General features: G+C 45.8%; 1 pseudogene; it reads right to left on the reverse strand.

Annotated features, from left to right (window-relative positions):
• Positions 1-1668: 1668 nt before the first annotated feature.
• The window catches only part of LOC146865515 (acyl-protein thioesterase 1 pseudogene), a 33896-nt pseudogene continuing 13839 nt past the window's right edge, over positions 1669-21725 (reverse strand).

Consider the following 21725-nt stretch of genomic DNA (forward strand, 5'->3'; position numbering starts at 1 on the left):
AAATATTCCATTATTTTTGGCACCATCAGCATCATAACCAAAGACATTCACCATTTCAAAACGTATTGGATTTGAAATTTGAACGCCTTCAGCAGGTTTAAGGCCTGGCTTAGTCTTTGGCCAGGTACTGCGCTCAGAACCCCTTTCATAAGAGTCGGCAAGATGTGGCCTTCAGCCATGCCTAAAAATCTCTGAGCTGTGGCCTCACCATGTGCTCCTCTCTCCACATACGTGTGGTCCTGGTTTTTGTCATTAAGCTCTGCATTCAAAACCTTGCCTTCACAAGACCTGGCCTTTGGTGCAGGCTTCCAGTGTGTCCTATTCAATCCACTGTGAAATTAGGCACTGAGTACTGCTACAATGATAATATACATGTAAAATGCCATCCCTCATGCCAAAGCAGCAGGGGGAGCTCCTCAACATCATGGGTGCTACTGGTAAGGTAAGGTAATTTATTTATTTTTACATGATTAATTAAAATCTTTACAAAACAATATAACGTTGCTAAAAATTGCTAAAAACTCCTTATGTGCGATTTCCTCAGTTTTACAAATTTACTTAGTATCAGTTAAAAATTGTCAATAAAATGTTTTGACGGCCAACAGATGGCTGGCTTTTGTTGGACCGCCCCCAGCGTGCTCTGGTGTCTTTTTACTGCTAGTTCAAAAAACTTAACAACCCAACAGTTTAATTTTGTTTTAGTGGGGTTAAAGAAGCACAGTTTGTCAGCCTGCCTGCATGTCCGAACGCCCTATAATTTGAAGGAAGGACGTCATAAATTGTACCTCAAACTTTTTAATTTAGGACAGATACACATAACATGGATGATGTCTTCCTTGCCAGCTTTGCAAAGGCGGCACTGCTGCGGGCAGTTTTCCACACACAGGGTGGTAAGTGCGGGGTAGCCGGGATTACATCAAGGCGTAATTTTAAAAACTTTTCTTTCATCTTTAAATTCATTCCAATGTTAAGATATTCTTGTGGTTGCATTCTTCCGTAGTTGCTGAGCGTGATCCAACCATGCGCTCTTTTTGCTAATGCCTCCTTGTCCTCAATGGAGGAGATAATTCACTACTTTTTTGAAAGACAAGAGATCTGTTAGAGTGCCCCAAAAGTCTGACAGTCCCAGGACTTGAAGTGAATCAAATAGATAATCTCTGGCTGAGGATTTGTGGTGTCGGAGCAGCTCTTCCCATAGGTTAGAGTTTAAAGAGCCTGCCTCAGCGCTGAGAATCTTATGCCAGCTGGTAACATACGCGCTCCGCCTTTATAGTGTTTGTTTCAGAAGACCAAATTCTAACTGGATTTGTGCTGGGGAGACGTATCTTGGTAGGTTAAAGATAGCCCTGTAGGAGTTAGCTATCACTGTGTCCAGTAAAGCAGCGTCCTTCCCTTGAAGTGGTTTGCTCCCATATGTGAGAGTCGTCTGTAACTTTGCACGCACAACCTGAAGCAGAGGGTTGAGCGTTCGGTCGGGGAGTTTAGCTTTTAAAGATTTTATCACCAGGTGGGTTACGGTTCCCTTTCCTCGCAAGGACTCCAATTGGGGTTTAAATGAGTTCCTTTTTTTTTCAGTCTTAGGATAAATTTAATTAACTATATTCACATATAAAATACTATCAAAAATCAAAATTCCTGTTTTCACTGAAGGTATGTATTATTGAATGCAAATCAGCGGTCAATATTCGAACATTATTTGATTAAAAACTTGAAAAGATCACTTCCTTCAAGAGTGCAAAATTGAGTCCTTTTTATACTGATATTCATCAGTGACACAGATGTAACAAAAGTTCGAAAAGAATGATTCAGCAGTAAAAATTGGAAAAGATCTGTCAACTCCAGTCGTCAATGCTGGTGTACTTGTATCGAAGGGTTCCTGAGTGATCTCAACTGATAGGGAGGTAGTAGTTTGTCAACAAACTGCTTGACATCTGCCATTTCCTGATTGCATGAACTATGCGCCATACCACTATATGTCTTGAACTGTATGGTTGCTGGATTTATTATAGTTTTTAATTTCTCAACAGTAAGGGTACCAAACATAAGAGGAACCAACGGGTCGCAATCTCCATGGCACTGCAGCACCGGAATATCCTTGTTTACATTATTTACAGAAGCCTGAGGGAAAGAAGTTCTCAATGGCAGCCAGCAGCTGAGCGCAAGGACACCTGCCAATTTCTGATGAGTTGTCAAAGCAGTATAAAGAGATAGGGCTCCACCCTGTGAAAATCCACCCAAAATTATTCTGTTTGAAGGAATGCCGTTTTTCACTTCTTGGTCAATCAGTGCTTTCACGTTAGCTGCTGCTTGCTTGATTCCGTTGCAATCTTCTTGCGCATCTGGTGACAGTCCGCAAATATCAAACCAGGATGGCATGGCCATGTTCATGTTGAGAGTAACAGGGGTGACTGGCGCATGCGGACATATGTATTTTATGTGAGAACTTTTGATGCCTGCCATTGCTTCGGCCCATCCATGTCCAGTGTCTCCTAAACCATGAAGGAAGATCACACGCTTGTTACTGATTGTGATTGGCTTCTGATCCTCTTCCTCGGTGGATTGGCTAGTGGCAATTTAAACGAGTTCTTGTAGTCCAAGATTACTCCCAAGTATTTGTAGGTGCTTACCAGGTCCAGCCGTTGACCGTTTACGTGCCAGCTGATTTTCCTTTGTGGCCTGTAGTTTACTGCCATAACCTTGGATTTGTTGAAATTTATTTGTAAGCCATTCCTTTCTGAAAAGGATTGGGCTACATTTAGAAGGTGTTGGAGACCGATCAGAACCAAGTCGTCCGCTGGGTGCTACTGATTATACAGATATTTGCCTCTTCCTATCCTGTATCTGTGAGAAAATGTTTGGAACGTGTCATTTTGAACTACTCATTCAATTAACAAGGAATTTATCAATATCAACTTTAATGCAAGCTTTCCAGTTCTGCACACTTCTCCTTCTCAGTTCCCATAGTAATATTCCAGAAGCAATATCCTCTCTCCAGCTTGAAAACAACTGGGCGGTGAGTGAGTGATAAAATACTTTTTCCTAGAAGCGCAGAATTGGCAGATTGCCACTAGCAACATTAGAACCTGCCGTTTGCAATGTAAAATATGATTCACTGCAAATATTTTTGCCTGGCTTGACAGCGTATCTGTTGCCAAACCTTATGTGATCATCAGAAAAAGTGCTTTTAGAAGCAATTCTGACATGGGGGCTGAGGCTACACCCACTTGTTGATCTTCCTCGCTATACCTTAGACTGAGCAGAAGGTGTGTGCTTCCACTGCACTCTATTGCACTTTTGGCCTTGTGAGAAAGCTTATGGTCTCTGGCCATAATTCAAGACAAGATAATGATATAGACTATAGTTCTGATATGTTCAGTGGGAAATTTAATTTCATATGCAAGAGGCCTTATGAGTTCATTGTGAATTATTACAACAAAGGCAGAAGGGCTGACATATTTATTGTACAAAGCATATCTTACCACACTGTCTATACATGATACACAATACTGTTCCAAGATGGCTAAGTGCTGTTATGTTTAATTGTTTTCTTGCAAGCATACAGGCGCTATCTTTAGGAGGTGACATTTGTTCTTTTTTCTATTTTTAATTTATCTCACATACGCTGGTTGAGTTTGTGTATGTTTTATTGTTGATTGGTGAGTGGGTGACTGCAAAGCAGATGGATGAAATAATGTATGCGTGCAAGGGTGAGTGACAGAGTGTATGTGTGATGATTTATTGGGTTCCTAAGTCTCCAGAGACTGTAGGGGCATTCCACTTATAACCCATACCTATAGGCATTGTAATTGCTTGTTTACTGTTTGTATCAATCTCAGGAGATAATGGGAATATTTTTGCAAAAGAAACCACACAATGAAAACCTGTGATAGGCAGAGATACTTGTAGAAATTGAAATAAGTAGCACACTAATTTAGTGGATGAGAGTATTGGAGGTAGTACAGTACCTATTGGTATTGTACTCATCTTTTTAACTACACACATTATATGTTATAAATACATGTAGCTTTTTATTTTCAGAAATGTCGGTTATGTATTTATTTTTTTATTTAATTTGACTCATTTTTTTGTACTATTTGACGCACACCACTATTGCAAAACTACTAAATTAGTACATTTTTAATCTGGTTACCTTGGTCAAGCATTTTCTTTCTAAAAAATAAATTGGTCTTCCTACGAAAAAGGAAACAGTTGTTTACTAAGTAGTACAAATTGTTTAATTTGCAAAAAGCATTGTGTAACATTGTCCTCTTTTAATTCAAAATAAACTACTCCCTCAAAGAAGTGAACCAGCGTTATGCACTGTTTATTTCTCATAACTAACAGCAACTATTTTTGTGTGACAATGTTACATTCAACTACTATATTGATTGCCATAGTTAAAGTACCTAAACTACCTACCCATTCTCCAGTAAGTAGGAACTTGTGTAAAGTAGCCAAACTATGAAAGCTTGACGCCATAGAGTCATGTTAAAATAGAAGGAGTCACTACTGACAACTAACATTTTCATGTTTATAAAACGTATAGGTGTTTGACTCACTTATGTGATTGTTCTCTGGAGGATCTACTTCAGACTCCACGCCTTCCAATGCGCATCTGTTATTCAGCGCCAAGATGGTCCTCAGGATGAGTGCATGCTTTACAAACAGATTGTTTGTTATGTTCCAGGCCCTACATCCTTGTGCTTATTAAGGTGTCCTTATCCTTAAGCCCTAGCTCCAAGAGAGACAGCTAAGAATGTCTTTTGCATGCTGTTCCTTCTCAATGTACTTTCAAAGTCTTTTTTCTAAGATCACCTTTTTTTTGTTTTACACCAGAAAGGATGTAGGTCCTATTAGTACAGTAGGTGCAGTGACATTTGTTTTTATTAGAATCCAGGTCACGCTTACTATTTTACTATACTCAAAGTCCAGTTTGTACTGGGCATTGAATATATGCTTTGCAAAAAAAAAAATCCACCCTGCACTGTTCAACTGTTGAGAATTACGATGAAATCTAACTCTGACTAACACACCCTACTAAGGGAGGGATTCCTTTGCAAGAAGCTCTAATTCATCTGTACAATGTGCTACTTTTTGTTTTCTAAGTGCACCTTCGTCAATCATGATTGTTTTTAATACACTGACATGTCAACTACAGAATGCCAATTCCAACCGCATATCTTCAAAGGAATACATATGCCAGTAACTATGAAGAATGAGGTTCTGTTATGAGAGTGTCTCACAAAGTCTCATTTACTGAAAGCTCTGGTAAAACAGATTTGAGCACTAACCACCAGTGCTCACCAATAAAATAAGTTCTGCTGCTGCGCAGCTGGAGTAAGACATATTGGCATGTTACACATGATCATGTGGACACACGTGAATGCACCCATGTGCAGGCTGAGCAAATGGGACTGCTGTCTAAATTAGCCCAGTATCTCTCTACAGGCAGCCTGCAACAGAGGGAAACTTTAATAAATTGATTATAGCCTATGTAGGCTTTACAATCTAATTGGTTATTCAAAAAGAAATATCCCTATTTTTTTACAAAAGTGTGAGTAGTGTGTAATACTTCTCTCTCAGTCTGTAGTGCTTAACTGTTTTCAAACTGTAGGTGAAAGCCGCAATGTGCGGTATGAGTGGGACAAGGGTGGAGCAATGCTGTTCCATCTTTGTATTGGGCAGAGGTGCCCACTTTCTGTAACTCTGCCCCCAACTAAAAACCACTGAGCTAGGGAGAGACTTTGAGAAGCATTGGGACCCGAGGAAACGACCTAAGAAGAAGGTGGCCCAGCTGGACGAAAGAAGATTCCCTACTCCTACTTAAGAAAGAGAGAATTAAGGACTAAGGGTGGGCGGAGCTGGCATAGTGCCTCTACATGTAGCTCCACGGAGTTTGAAAAAAAACTCAGTGGAGCTCCTCTCCGCTCCCTCCCCCCTCCCAAAAGCTTTAAAAATATAATGCTTTAAAAATGTAAAAGGAAAGTGTTAGATCTGGGGGTCTCTAGTTGGCAGGGTAGGTACCACTGTCCAAGTAGGGACCCTTGCTTCTAGTCAGGGAAAGGGGGATACACTGTTAAGATAACCCCTGCTCACCCTCTAGGTAGCTTGGCCTGAGCAGTCTAGGCTATCAAAGGCAATGTGTAAAGTATTTGTACCAACACTCACAGTAACACAGTGAAAACACCACAGATTTACTCCACACCAGTTTTAGAAAAATAATGTATCTTTACTGAAAACTTCACAAGACCAAATATTACAGACAAACCAACATATAATTCAAAAGGTTACTTTAAAGATAGTTCAAGAGTTTGCAGAAAGTACTCCAGGATGTCAAAATCAGTGTCCTGCACAGTGCGACTCTCAATGCACAAAATGCGACACTCTCGTGCCCAACAGTACCTGTAGTTGCGATAAGGTTCCCAAAAGCTATAACAAGGAAGATGGCAAAGGCGATGCGATGCTCCTGAGATCCTGGGGAGGCTTTGCAGCAGCCCTGCTTCACGCAGCAGAGGTGGATGCGCCGGCTCCGATCTGTAGGGGGAGGATGCGATACCTTTGGCTTTCGTTGCGTAGGTTTCTTAGGGGGAAGCTTTACGCACAGGTTCGATGCGACACTCTTCGATGTGGTGCGATGCGTGGCGCAGCGTTGACTTCCGGCGCCGCAACTCTCGATGCGCCACGGAACGGGACTCTGCGTCGACGCACGCAGCGATTGGAGACTTTTCACGCACCGGCAGTGGTGCGGCCCGCAAACTGGTTCTGCGACAACCCTCGCAATGGCAGGAAGCTCCACGCTTCGGGACGATGCTCGACGCACTCGGCGATGCGGAGACCCTGCGTGTTGCGATGGTGCCGCGATGAAATTTTTCACGCACTCTCGTCTTGCGACACGCAATCGGATGATGCACTGGGTACCAGTCACTCTTGTTCACGCTTCAGCTTCCCAGCTCCCTCAACACAGCAAAACGACCTCCTGAAGCCCCAGGACTGGGCAAGCACTCCAAGGCAGGTCAGAACTCTCTCAACAGAGTTCCAGGGGAGCTGGTGGTGAAGTCCTTTTGTTCCTGGGACTTCTTAACAGGGAGCCAGCTCTTCTCAGGCCCTTGGAGATCAGAATCAAAAGAAGGGGACACAGCAAAGTCCTTCCCCTCTCCTTGGCAGCAAAGCAAAACAGCAAGCAGGCAGTCTTCTCCTCTTCAGTTTCTTCCAGCTTTCTCCTTGGCAGAGTTTTCTTCTTAGTTCCAAAGTGATCTAAAGTTTTAGGTGTCTGGGGTCCTCTTCTTATACCCCTCCAAGTCTTTGTCTCTCTTTGTTCCAGTGGGGGGATTCCCCTGCTCAAACCGGTTCCTGGGTGTGCTCTGCTCTGGAGCACCTGGTTCCTTTCAGAGTGAGGGGCAGGGTCGTTAGACGCTCAGCAGGAGGTGGAGCCTTCTTTGTGCCAGCAGAGGCAGAGTCCTCAGCCTGGCCAGCAGGGGGTGGAGCCAGCTTTGTGTTTGTCAGGGGCAGCCCTATTCAGACCCAGGGACTACTCCTCCCACCCATCTAAAGCAGATCTCCCTATTCACCTGCTGCTGACTCATCCAGGCTCCTGGAGCCACCTAGCACATCACCTGACACCAGTCAGCCAACCAGCACACAGGCACACAGGAAGGTTAAACAGGAGAATAGCTACTTTCTAAAAAGTGCTATTCCCACACAGTGAATTTAAAAACCATCTTGCTAAAAAGATGTATAATTAAATTCTGAACACAGAGATACCAAACTTGGATTTTCTATCTTGCCCTTATGGGAAGATAGGCATGTAAACAGCCTTCCCCATTCTATCCTATGGGCAAGATAGCCTCTCAGCAGTGAAAAACGAAAATGGCTGTAATTCACTACCAGGGCATGTTACACACCTCAGTACATGCCCTACCTTTCAGATACACTGCACCCAGCCCAGGGGGGTACCTAGGGCCACCATAGGGATGCCTGACATGTACAGAAAGGGAAGGATAAGGCCTGGTCAGTGGGTGCACTGGCCAGGTCGACATGGCAGTCCTGGACTGCACATAGGCACTGCAAGCAGGCCTAAGACATCATTTTAGCGCTACTCCTGTGGGTGGCACAATCAGTGCTGCAGCCCACTAGTAGCATTTGAATCACCAGCCCTGGCACACTCAGTGCACTTTACTAGGGGCTAACAGGTGAAACAAATATACCAATCATGGATAACCAATCAATATAACAATTTATACAGAGAGCATATGCACTTTAGCACTGATCAGCAGTGGTAAAGTGCCCAGAGTCCTATTGCCAACAACCACGGGTCAGAAAAAATAAAGGAGGAAGAAGCAAAAAGTTTGGGGATAACCCTGCAAAAAGGGCCGTTTCCAACACAACCCCCTTCCAGCCTAAAGCCAGGGTAGACCAAGCGATACCTCGATGGGATTCCCTGCTTAGGGCGATAGAACACGGAAACTGGCCCAAACAGCAGGGCACTATTCCTGTTCTACGCCTTCCTGAACCCGGTTGGATCTCTCCATCCATACTCTCAGGGTCCACCAAGCCAACCCAGGTGGAACCCTTCTCTTCACCTGTGGACACCACCTGTGCAGCACCTAGCCTTAACTTGCTCACAGATGTGTCCCAACAGACAGACAGCAAGCCGCAGTGACCAGTGACACTGGTCAGGGATGAGACCCAGGCCTTATGCCTCTCAGGGCCCTCAAACCCCTGTGGCATCAGAAGGTGGGGGGCAGTAGCCCCAGGTGCTGGGCACCCTTTGTCCACTTCCTTTCCTGTCAGGTCGGGTCTGACAACCTGGCACTGACCGACCAGCCCCGGGCCTGTATCCGGTGGCTGGACAGGAGGCTGGGGTTGGCTTTTCCATACCCAGTCCTCCTCTTCCTTGGGGCTCTGTACCCTCCCACCTGGAGCGGTACCCCCTTCTAGAATAGTCAGGGCACCTGTGGCAGGTGTCCTGCACCATTCACCCACCAGTTCAGGGGTTCTATCCTGCAACTGGGATCCCAGGTCAGGGGGGCACCCCAGACCTGGCCCTCCAACCTAGGGTCTACACCCTTCAGGTGAACCGGGGTCAGAGGCGAGGACTCCCTCCCTCTGCACCCTCTTCCAGAATTCTGCACCCTCCTACTCGGAGCGGTACACCTCAAAGACAAACTGGTAGAGACACTGCTTACAGATGTCCCTCCCTCCAGTTCAGGACCTCTCTCCAGCAACTGGTCTCCCAACCTAGGGTCTAAACCCTCAGGTTGCACCGGGGTCAGAGGCGAGGACTCTCTCCCTCTGCACCCCCTTCCAGAGAGCTGCACCCTCCCCACTGGAGGGGTACCCCTGGAAGCCAAACCGGTCAGGACACAGCTTACAGATGTCCTTTCCCCCAGGTCAGGCAGATCCTGAACCTGGCCTCCCAACCCAGGGACTAAACCCTGCGGTTGCACACCTGCCTGGCATGCCAGGACTTCTGGGGACTCACACAGTATCTCCCCGAGGGTGACACATGACTCATGTGTCTCGTGACAGTCTGCCTGGCGCAGATCTCCCGGCCCCTGTCCACCTGACAGTGCGCGAGGATCCCCCAGGACAGAAGTGGTGTCACCATGGTCACTCCTAGGGGACTCAGCCCTTCTGGCTGGTCCCTGACCCACTGGTTCTCCCACTGGGGAACACATCGCCCTCTCACCCCTCAGTCTGGACTTCTGCACCCTCCCAACTGGAGCGGTACCGCCAGACACCAGAACCACTGGAGCTCTGTTTACAGAGGCTCCAGGTTCTCCTGACACTAGGAGATCCTCCTCAAATGGCCTACTAGCACCGTCTAGGCCCCCAACCTGGTGTTCCCTTAAGGAACCCTCCAGGCCCTGAGACTGGGTTTCGGGCACCTTGGGACCCACAGCCCCACACTCACCCCTTCTCCACTGAGACAGGACGTGAGCCCCTACACCCCTCCCACTACACTGGGACCTAACCGGGCTACACTGAACCTCTTCCATCTCACAGGTCTGGAAGATATCTGGGCCACTCCTTTTGGGATCACTCCCCAATGCCTCTCCAGACCTTTTGGCATCCAACCAAAGGTCTGCCTCCAACGCAAGCTCTCTGGAACCAGAGAACTCACACTCCACCGGGTGTTGGCATAGCTCTGGAAAACAGGGACTTAAAATATGCTCTCCAACAAATGAATCACACAGCCCCCCACAGTTGTTAACCAAGCTACTGTTTGCCACACCCTGCAGTGCCTCACACAAGTACCTCACACCACTCTCCTGAGATTGGCAAGACAGTACCTGACTGTCTCTGTCACACAACTCACACTCTTCTGGGTGGTCTTCACACTCACACACCAAGGTTTCTACCATGGGGGAACCCCTCTCCCTGTACCTCTCATCTAGGGTCAGTAGAGTGTCCCTCCCACCACTAGGAATATGGTCCCCTGTGCCAGTTCCCCAATCTACTTCAGGGACACTGCACCCCACGGGAACTACATCATAAACCTGAACCCCCTGGTGTATGTCGACCCCCTCCCTCAAGTTAGGTGCCACATCTCTTGGTGTTTGTACCTTTCTCTCAGCACTAGAAACTACAATCGTGCTGCCACCATCTGAGCTGGACTCCACCTCCAACTCAGCAAAGCTCACTTCCTGAGCTAACCTTTCTTCTTCAGCTGAGACACTCATAGCCTCAAGCCTCTCGAGCTCCATATCAAGCTCCCTCATTCTTAATTCATGTGCCAAGGTCAATTTCAATTCTTCCAAGGCATACATCTTCTTGCTCTCTTCTATTTTGTTTTGGGTTTCCATTTCCATCAGCTTCAACTCAAGCCTCATGACTTCTAACTCATGATCTCTAGCCCTTTGATTCTCCTCCAACTCCTCTGGAGTGAGACTCCTACTGGAATGGGAGCTGCCAGCCCTTGAGACTGGTCCGACCACGGGCAGAGCTTGGGAAACAAAACCATCCTCTTCATCTGCATCATCCTCTTCTTGGGCCTCCCACCAGGCCTTCAAGACTCTTTGTAGCACATCCCTTCTAGATCCGCTTTTCACAGGGCAACCAAGGTCTTTGCAGAATTGCTTGAGCTCCTCAACCTTGTACGAATACAGATCCTCCATGGAAAACTCCAATTCTGCCCTCTCACTTGTTGCCACCTGAGACATGATGCTCTTGAAGAGTTACTCCAAAATAGAATCAAAAATACAGCATGTGGTTGTCTATTGGTCTGCACTCCTAGTGATGTACACCAATTACTGTGGGTCAAGTACAAATACAAGTTCAATCCTCACCGCTGACCACCAATGTTAGATCTGGGGGTCTCTAGTTGGCAGGGTAGGTACCACTGTCCAAGTAGGGACCCTTGCTTCTAGTCAGGGAAAGGGGGATACACTGTTAAGATAACCCCTGCTCACCCTCTAGGTAGCTTGGCCTGAGCAGTCTAGGCTATCAAAGGCAATGTGTAAAGTATTTGTACCAACACTCACAGTAACACAGTGAAAACACCACAGATTTACTCCACACCAGTTTTAGAAAAATAATGTATCTTTACTGAAAACTTCACAAGACCAAATATTACAGACAAACCAACATATAATTCAAAAGGTTACTTTAAAGATAGTTCAAGAGTTTGCAGAAAGTACTCCAGGATGTCAAAATCAGTGTCCTGCACAGTGCGACTCTCAATGCACAAAATGCGACACTCTCGTGCCCAACAGTACCTGTAGTTGCGATAAGGTTCCCAAAAGCTATAACAAGGAAGATGGCAAAGGCGATGCGATGCTCCTGAGATCCTGGGGAGGCTTTGCAGCAGCCCTGCTTCACGCAGCAGAGGTGGATGCGCCGGCTCCGATCTGTAGGGGGAGGATGCGATACCTTTGGCTTTCGTTGCGTAGGTTTCTTAGGGGGAAGCTTCACGCACAGGTTCGATGCGACACTCTTCGATGTGGTGCGATGCGTGGCGCAGCGTTGACTTCCGGCGCCGCAACTCTCGATGCGCCACGGAACGGGACTCTGCGTCGACGCACGCAGCGATTGGAGACTTTTCACGCACCGGCAGTGGTGCGGCCCGCAAACTGGTTCTGCGACAACCCTCGCAATGGCAGGAAGCTCCATGCTTCGGGACGATGCTCGACGCACTCGGCGATGCGGAGACCCTGCGTGTTGCGATGGTGCCGCGATGAAATTTTCCACGCACTCTCGTCTTGCGACACGCAATCGGATGATGCGCTGGGTACCAGTCACTCTTGTTCACGCTTCTGCTTCCCAGCTCCCTCAACACAGCAAAACGACCTCCTGAAGCCCCAGGACTGGGCAAGCACTCCAAGGCAGGTCAGAACTCTCTCAGCAGAGTTCCAGGGGAGCTGGTGGTGAAGTCCTTTTGTTCCTGGGACTTCTTAACAGGGAGCCAGCTCTTCTCAGGCCCTTGGAGATCAGAATCAAAAGAAGGGGACACAGCAAAGTCCTTCCCCTCTCCTTGGCAGCAAAGCAAAACAGCAAGCAGGCAGTCTTCTCCTCTTCAGTTTCTTCCAGCTTTCTCCTTGGCAGAGGTTTCTTCTTAGTTCCAAAGTGATCTAAAGTTTTAGGTGTCTGGGGTCCTCTTCTTATACCCCTCCAAGTCTTTGTCTCTCTTTGTTCCAGTGGGGGGATTCCCCTGCTCAAACCGGTTCCTGGGTGTGCTCTGCTCTGGAGCACCTGGTTCCTTTCAGAGTGAGGGGCAGGGTCGTTAGACGCTCAGCAGGAGGTGGAGCCTTCTTTGTGCCAGCAGAGGCAGAGTCCTCAGCCTGGCCAGCAGGGGGTGGAGCCAGCTTTGTGTTTGTCAGGGGCAGCCCTATTCAGACCCAGGGACTACTCCTCCCACCCATCTAAAGCAGATCTCCCTATTCACCCTGCTGCTGACTCATCCAGGCTCCTGGAGCCACCTAGCACATCACCTGACACCAGTCAGCCAACCAGCACACAGGCACACAGGAAGGTTAAACAGGAGAATAGCTACTTTCTAAAAAGTGCTATTCCCACACAGTGAATTTAAAAACCATCTTGCTAAAAAGATGTATAATTAAATTCTGAACACAGAGATACCAAACTTGGATTTTCTATCTTGCCCTTATGGGAAGATAGGCATGTAAACAGCCTTCCCCATTCTATCCTATGGGCAAGATAGCCTCTCAGCAGTGAAAAACGAAAATGGCTGTAATTCACTACCAGGGCATGTTACACACCTCAGTACATGCCCTACCTTTCAGATACACTGCACCCAGCCCAGGGGGGTACCTAGGGCCACCATAGGGATGCCTGACATGTACAGAAAGGGAAGGATAAGGCCTGGTCAGTGGGTGCACTGGCCAGGTCGACATGGCAGTCCTGGACTGCACATATGCACTGCAAGCAGGCCTAAGACATCATTTTAGCGCTACTCCTGTGGGTGGCACAATCAGTGCTGCAGCCCACTAGTAGCATTTGAATCACCAGCCCTGGCACACTCAGTGCACTTTACTAGGGGCTAACAGGTGAAACAAATATACCAATCATGGATAACCAATCAATATAACAATTTATACAGAGAGCATATGCACTTTAGCACTGATCAGCAGTGGTAAAGTGCCCAGAGTCCTATTGCCAACAACCACGGGTCAGAAAAAATAAAGGAGGAAGAAGCAAAAAGTTTGGGGATAACCCTGCAAAAAGGGCCGTTTCCAACAGAAAGCACTTACCTGTGGTTATGTCGCCTCCATTGCCTGGCCGCGTTCTCCTCCCTGCTCCTCGCCGCCTGGCGTCCTCCTGCGAGTGTGCATGCGCACCCGCAAGACGTACAACGTAGTGTTTTTTTCAATAGAGTACGCAAGAGGAGGAGTAGGAAGGAGAGCGGCCAGGCAGGAGAGGCGGCAGAAAACAGATAAGTGCCTTTTTTTAAATCCTTTTACAGCATTTGGGGGGGGGGGCAGGGAGCGGCTGAATCCGCTCCGCCACGGAGGCGGACGTTTTGCCTACACCGCGTTCGCCACGGAGCGTGGAGTAGGCAAATCTCTGTAAACTCCACTGGTGGAGCAGAGTTACCCGCCCAGGGTTATTAAGGACTTCTGACCTCTGATGTAAAAGAGGACTCAAGGACTTGTGACTCTGATTGCCACTCAGGGACTGGGATTTGTTTTCATGACCAGGGGCACAGGTCTCCCCACTCCCTAAGGGGACAGTAAAGAACAGACTTGCTGGGCACCCTTGATTAGAGGTTTTCCCTGGAACTTCAGTGTTCTGGACACGTGGGGTGACCCCTAAGGGGGACCCTCTGACTTTTGCTCGACACACAGGTGACCTACATCTTTCCAGGAAGACCATGGGGTCTGGGAAGTGCTAGCATGGAGGGTAAACAGGGGCCTGCTGAAGAAGACCCCAGATAAAGACAGAGGAATGGGTGCTGCCTAGAAGCCTTAACCACCAGGCTGTGAGGAGTTTTGACACAGTAGGCTAGGCCATGATCTCTCTGTCATTTCAGGGAGAGTAGCTGAAAACTTAGCTCTTGGAAATTGCAAACATTTAGAGGCAAGGGAGCTAAGAGTTAACTCTCCTTGTGGCTAGAGGGGACACCAAGGAAAGAATAAGCTAAGTTCCATCACAATCTTCCCAATAGGGCCAGGTGAAAACAGCATTTGTCGCACCCTTTGTTTGGGGCCTGCCCAGCACCCTTTGAGGATCCTGCGCTAGAAGATGGACACTGTGTGTAGTGCTTTTTTGTAAGACCTCCTGATGAGCCCTTGCCTGGGTGGGTCCCACGTGAGGGCCAAGAAGGCTCCAGAAGAGTGTGGCATTCCCCTACTACTCATTCTTCAATATGACAGGGGAGTGCCAGGGTCCAGGGGCTGAGTTCAAACTGAGCACCTAGTGCGCACAGCTCCTTATATCTTTAATTTCTCATGGGGAGGGTTGTACAATATATACAATTGTACTTACTTGCCCCTCTGGCGGACGCTGCCTTGCTCCTCTCTCCTGATCCTCGACTCTGGCAGTCCAGGCAAATAACAACAAAGCAGTGTGGCCTATTTCGTGCTCGCACAAGTATAAAAATACACAGTAATTTACTAAATTGGAGGTCTCAACTGTTTATGACCCCACCACTGAGTAATTTTCATACAAGCATGATTTTTTTTGTAAACAATTTGTCCAGGAACGCATCACATCACAATCATATATCATTCCTGTTGAATGGATTTTTACAAGACTTTGTCTTTCAAGCAGTATCTTTTGATCAGTCCCTTATCACAAAGGGTAACAATTAAGACATATGGAGTCATGTAGTCCAGTTGCAAATGTTTTCATTTATTAGTATTCATATTGAAAATAATTTAGCCAGCCCAGCCAATGCGTTTTGTCCATTTGGACTGAAAAAATAAAATAAAAAAAGCCATATAATCCAAGTGTATATACATAATGTACTCTGGCCTACTTTGGGAGAAGGGAGCAAGTCACAGGGCCCAATTAGGCTTGGCAAAACAGTTACCTTGTAATCAAAGCAGTCTCCAGTCCAGTTCCATGCTTTTTCGGTGAACCGTCATAGAGATCAATGGAATTATCCTGATGCAAGTGATACAGGATGCTGAAGATGCTGCATTATTCTGAGGATGCTGATCTACTTGACAGGGGTCTTGCTGGAGCCACCCCTTAGTCCACAAAATTGGTGGGGTGACTTGGCCATAGAAGTCAATGTCCCTCATAGTCCGGTTGAAGTCTAGCCACAAACCAGTTGCCACTGTTTTTCTGGTTTGCAGTTACAACAAATCCAGTGGTTCCCTTTAACTGAGGATAGTGTCCATCTTGGGTGACCAAACTGCACTCTGACAACTCTCCCAGGCTCATCAGACTCAGGGGCATCTTTGACTGTCGATACTTAGTCCCGCAGGCTGCGCTTCAGCAGTCAGTGGTGATCAAATGATTGAGACTACCAACTCACCAAGGCAGACTTCTTCAGCTTGTGTGGCCCTGGAGCAGTAACAAGAAATCAGCCAACTGACTCTTGGAGTCGCTTCTTCTGTCTGGGGTTTCAGGGACGACTTTTCCTCGATTGGGGCACCACAGACACAGTCCTCTCTTCGCTAGCCCAAGGATCAGCAAGTGCAGTCCAGTATTTGGTGCAGTCTTTATTTGGTAGGTCCAGGGAACAGCAGGGCAGTCCTTCATCGGCCTTCTCTACAGTGCATCTGAGGTCTGGATGCCAGGGGTGCCACTTTTATGCCCAGGATTTGCTTCAGGGGATGCAGTGACTACTAGCCAATGGGCTACCAGGTCTCTTCCTGTCTGATGACAACTTCCTGTAAAATGTGGGATATAGCTATACCAGAATGCAATATTCTGCCCAATCCCAGAATGGCAGAACCCCTCTCCGGGTGTGTGGAACTTGGTAGCCCACCCTAGAGATGTGGCTACCTGAGGGCTATGCACCCATGGTAAAAAGGGTTTGGCAACAGTTTCCACTTCTCTGGCAAAGGCACCAATCTGTCTACCAATAGAAAAGAGCAGCCCCTCTCGTGTGTCCACCATTTGCCTTTCAAAGGCGACTCCAACTTTGTAGCTCAACTTTTGGCCTCACACCCTGTTTGGCCTTCTTGCCAGAGATTAGTAACAACTCTTCCAATGGTGGGTAATTTGTGTTCCTTCCTGGGAGTTGTTCACGTATCTCCTAGAAGGGTAGAAAGCTGTCTAATGGTAGCAACCATACACGGTCACTGGAAAACTTGGACAACAGAGTGGCCACTTTCTAAAGTTGCCATTTACTTAAAAGTTACATTAGTTATGACTTGGGAAACAGGTAGGGTTTAATATTAGGATTCTTTAGATACCTTGAAGTACCAACTTAGTAGTCCCATTCAGAAGTTAGCAGAGCTGAGCTTTCAGTATGTAACCCTGTACTCCAGTGGGGCCACTAGCCTTACTACAGGACACCTAAAAACACAGGTCCGTCTTTTTAATATATGGCACCCTGACTTAAGGCTCGAAAGGCCTACCTTACGGGTGACTTAAATATATTAAGAAGGAAGGTATGGACTTTGTAATTAGTTTAAATGCCAAAGTCGAGTTAGCAGTTCAAAAACTGCTGTGGCAGCCAGCATGGGAGACTGAGATTCATGCTTTGCCGCACTCTTGATGGCATAATAAGTTCTGTACTCCATGCGGACACTTAAACTTACTGTCCCTGGGTACCCCTGGTACCATATAATAGGGACTTATAAGGAAGTTAAGTATTTCCAATTGTGTGTGAGCCAATCAGACATACATGTTTTAAGGGTCAGAGCACTGGCACTGAGGTCTGGTTAGAAGGCCTCAGTGCACACTCAGAGTTGAAAACCCACCAGCATCAGTCCAACACTTTGGGGATGATCATGCAAAAAGAGGTATTTCTTTGCAGTAACTCATATTTGCAAGGACAAATTCCCACTTTTCCTTATACTGTAATTCAACAATGAGATTTCAGCACCTTAGCATTACTTAGGTGGGCCCATACCTTGTGAACGGAACCCAATGATTTGTTCACAATATGCTAATATTTCACTCACTGTTAGAACTGCCTTCCTGTCAGTTAGGCATTATGTTATTAAAGCTATTTTTTTTAAACAATAGCTAAGAGTTGCATGCCCCAAAAGACTTGTGTTATCCCAAATGGATAATAAAGCTGGCAACCCCTCTTGGACCAGCGCTGATTTTTATGATGAATATCTCATTTGCAACCAGGTCAGTCAACGGATGCTGAAACAAGGAGAGACACTAACACTAACTGAAAACAAATCATATCTTGATCCAGCCAATTATCTACGTGTTACTGACCAGCCAGAAACCCAAGCCTTTCTAAATGCAGAGTAGTTGCAGGTCAACTATAGTCTGTGTTGCTGAGAAACACTATAAGTCCAATTGAAGACAAAGCCACACAGGATGACACACACAGAATTACCTGCCCATTAGGCACAGAGCTGTGCTGATTCCCACATTGCTGCTTCACTAACAGCCCCACCCTATGGCACTGGTGACTCCACACTAGCAGCTCTGGGGGGAAATACCACATGCAGGATGGCTGTGAGTAAGTCACTCATTTATTGCTGTTGGTTGGGACGGTTGTGAGTGAGTAAATCACCCTTGTTGCTTTTGTTGTTTTGTGTGGAATGACGGCGTGGGGTTAAGTCACTCATTTTTGCTGTATCTGGTTGTTTTGAGGGATGAAGTGTGGGTGGATTTCACCCATTCTTTGCTGTATACACTTTGGGGCCAATTCACAGAACTAATCTGAGACAAAATCCTACACTTACTACTTTTGGTATTCACAGAAGGCATTTAGTAGTAGTAAAGTTAGGAGTCCTAACTCTACTACTACTAAATACCTTCTGTGAATACCAAAAGTAGTAAGTTTCACCAAAAGTAGTAAGTGCATTCTGTGAATACCAAAAGTAATAAGTGCCTTCTGTGAATACCAAAAGTAGTAAGTTTAGGATTTTGTCTCAGATTAGTTCTGTGAATCGGGCCCTACATGTTTTTATGTGAGAGTTATTTGGTGGGTGATTGAGTGTGATACTTTGGTGGTGTGTGAGTTCATGGTTATGTTATGCTCACTGTTGTAGTCTGCCTCACCACTTTTGTGGTGGTTTCCCTAGTGTGCTGTTTTTAATGCTAGACTGGCCAGCTGGTGTGTTTCTTAGTGTATATGGGGTTGCTTGTTATTTCTTGAGAGGTTTGGTATGCAGTGTGTGGGGGTGGTAGAGTGCGTGCTTTTCTTCTTATATTTTGAAAAGGAGGGAGATGTGGGTTGCGTCTTTTATTTAAGGCTTTGATATGCTTGGTCTTTTATCATCTTTACATCTAAATATTTTTTTGTGCATGTCCTATTGTTTATCAGATTTCGATATGTCCATCTGTTATTTGCATTACTGCCACTCTTCTATTTATTGTTTTACATGCATGGCCTCATATGTATATGCGATTTCTTATCATCCCTACATCTAATTTGTTTTCATGCATGTTTTTTTTCTCTCTTTATGCAATTGTTTGATGTTCATCTGGTAGTCACAATGTTGTTATTGTGTTCTGTGAAAAGGGGAGACGTTTTATACCTGTTGCTCAACCAGTATGAGTGTGCTGTGTGGAATGTTGGTGCATGGTGATGCATTGGGATGTTAGGGTGCTTGTGAGTATCATTGAGAGTATGGACTTAGCAGCCGGTAGGCTGCTCCTGGTGAGGCTTATAATAGAGTTGATCTTTGAAGCGTAATATTAGAACTTATTACTTACCTGCAACCAAGACAATAAACCATCTTACAGAAATTACACCTCGGCTTCCGGACCTCTTTTATTTACACCACTCTGCTTCCGGACTACTCCTTAACGTAAAGCGTCAATCACCAGCCTCTCCTACCTTGAGAGCACCACACGGGTTAACAGTTGCCAGAAAATACTCCTTCAAACTGCCTTGAATACATGTATGCATGTCCATAAAACTCATATAGAAATTGTAAGTGGCATAATAGAGAACTAATAGGAGGGCCCTTGGCTTACAGATATATGATCCGACTTCATCACACATAAATAAGCTCTATTAGTGAAATTCACTTCAAATACTTGTGCATCCTGTTCCATGGCAACGCCCTGCAATACTTAAGTGACAAAGTACAGTTTCGACAGCCACGTTTTGTTCATAGTTTTTTTATATATAGCGTGAACTTGACCCGAAAGTATTGGAGCGCTTTACAGGAGCATCAGTTAAGGTTGGGCTACTGTCCTCTAATACGGGTATTCTGAACCGCGTTCTACCGTCTTGCTACCCAGAGAGAGTAAAGAGTCTGAGCGTAGTAAATAGTCAAATGCGACCACTAAGACCTCTTCTAGAACTGTCCTTCCTAAACTGTAAGAGCAACCTAATGAAACACGCTTGCTTAACCTCCTTTGCTGTGTAGTCAGTTTTAAGGCGAGCATTTACTGGAGATGCGCATGTAAAGCAAACTATACAAAAGACCGCAATGTATCTAAAACTCACTAATCCTAGGTGAGTACAATTTCAACTATTAACCAGCTGGTTTTGTGAGTCAGACCCAACGCGCTTTTGCTAGTCCTTTTCCCACACAGGCATCCCATGATCCCTCTGTGTTTTTGTTGCTCTGTTCTGCCATGCGTTTATAGCTGCTCCTGGGCTAGACAAGCCTTTCTTAACCAATAGCGCGTGAGAGCGAGGCAGCAGGGCCACTCTGCACATCCGGATACCAGAGAGTGGGAATCATGGCTGACCTCTTCTGACCTGCTGTTCTGCACGCCTTGTTCTTAGTCCATTCACTGGCACAAGCTAGGCTGCAAACATTATTACAATAAATTGTTTGAGTTCCCTGACCCTTTGAAGTGACAACATCAATGGAAAATCAAGCCTTTCCTCTTCTGCTCATTAAAAATGGGTCAGGCGACCCACATAGTGGCTATTAAAAAAATCCAAGTCTTTTACAGAAACATGGCAATATCTATCTTAATACCTGACAACCGAACTTTTCAAACAAGGAAATAATGCCCAATCTAGGTTCGACCTACCCATCCAGCTCGGCTCAAAATTCTCACGTTCTCTGATTTTTCCAGTATTATAATGTTCCTTCTGTTCAGTGCTCTGAAGTGGTCGATGTAATATGTGGGGTTTATCAAATGTGTAGATAAATAACCGAACCGAAAACAGAAAATAAAATATTATTTTAAGTTATTGCGAGAGCAGGCTCTGCTATATTAGTTTATAAAATAGTTTTTGTGAACCCGACTGTTGAAAAAACTTAATCTACTATGGAAAACTGTTCAATAAAATATTGTATGCAGTCTCCCCTTTTAAACTCATAATGTGCAGGAAACAGCTGCATGCACATGGATTCCTACAGCCAGCCCACTCTGGGGCGATGCTAGGTGAGGGATATAAACAAACTATAGGACGTGGACACATATGTAAGACCATACATTCAGAAGAACCTTTGTTTGCGGAGTCTGTGGGGCCCTCGGGAACCAGGGTGTGATAACGATGTTTTTTATTGCTTATTATTTTCCGAAGGGCTAACATTTTACTTCGGATTTATAAGACTTGTAAATAACAGAAAGAATCACGTTTCCGTTCTGGATCCATTCCAGCACCTTACATGTTTGTGTTATAAAAATTGAATTTTAAACAAGAGAGGGGAATTAAAATGAACAATATGGCGCCTGTCTACGGAAATGACATAACTTCCTATAGGTCGTCTCACTATAAATATGGTGCCTGCACACTCCAGCTCTCGGTGGATCATTTGTCTACAGAACACAGCTCTGGGAAATAGTAGTTTCTGTTTATGTCTGTGCAGTATCCTTTCTGTTTAACCTGACACGTCTGTCTCCCCTTAATTAAGGGTGGCTAGTTCCAGTAGGAAATGCAGAGCTGTGGTGATATATCACAATTACTCGTAATTCCCAAATTCCCAGCGGTACTCTATACGTAAAAAAAAAACCTCCACTTTATCCGGCTGTGCATTTAGAATAGTAGCACAAAACGGGGTCAACTCCCACGTTGTACAGAGTTGCCACCAAATCACACCTCTCTTCACTGCCGTCATATAACCCTCTCTTTTTGTTTGTCACATTCTCTTTCGCTCTTTCTTTACCTGTCACCACTTTTTCCTCTTTGTTTCTTCCCGACACTCTACTCTGGCACTATTTATCTAGCAGTCTCAGCTCCTTTCTTGGATTGTCTTTCCTCACTCTCC

This window comes from Triturus cristatus, chromosome 2_1, assembly GCF_964204655.1.
Source record: "Triturus cristatus chromosome 2_1, aTriCri1.1, whole genome shotgun sequence".
Classification (NCBI taxonomy): Eukaryota; Metazoa; Chordata; class Amphibia; order Caudata; family Salamandridae; genus Triturus; species Triturus cristatus.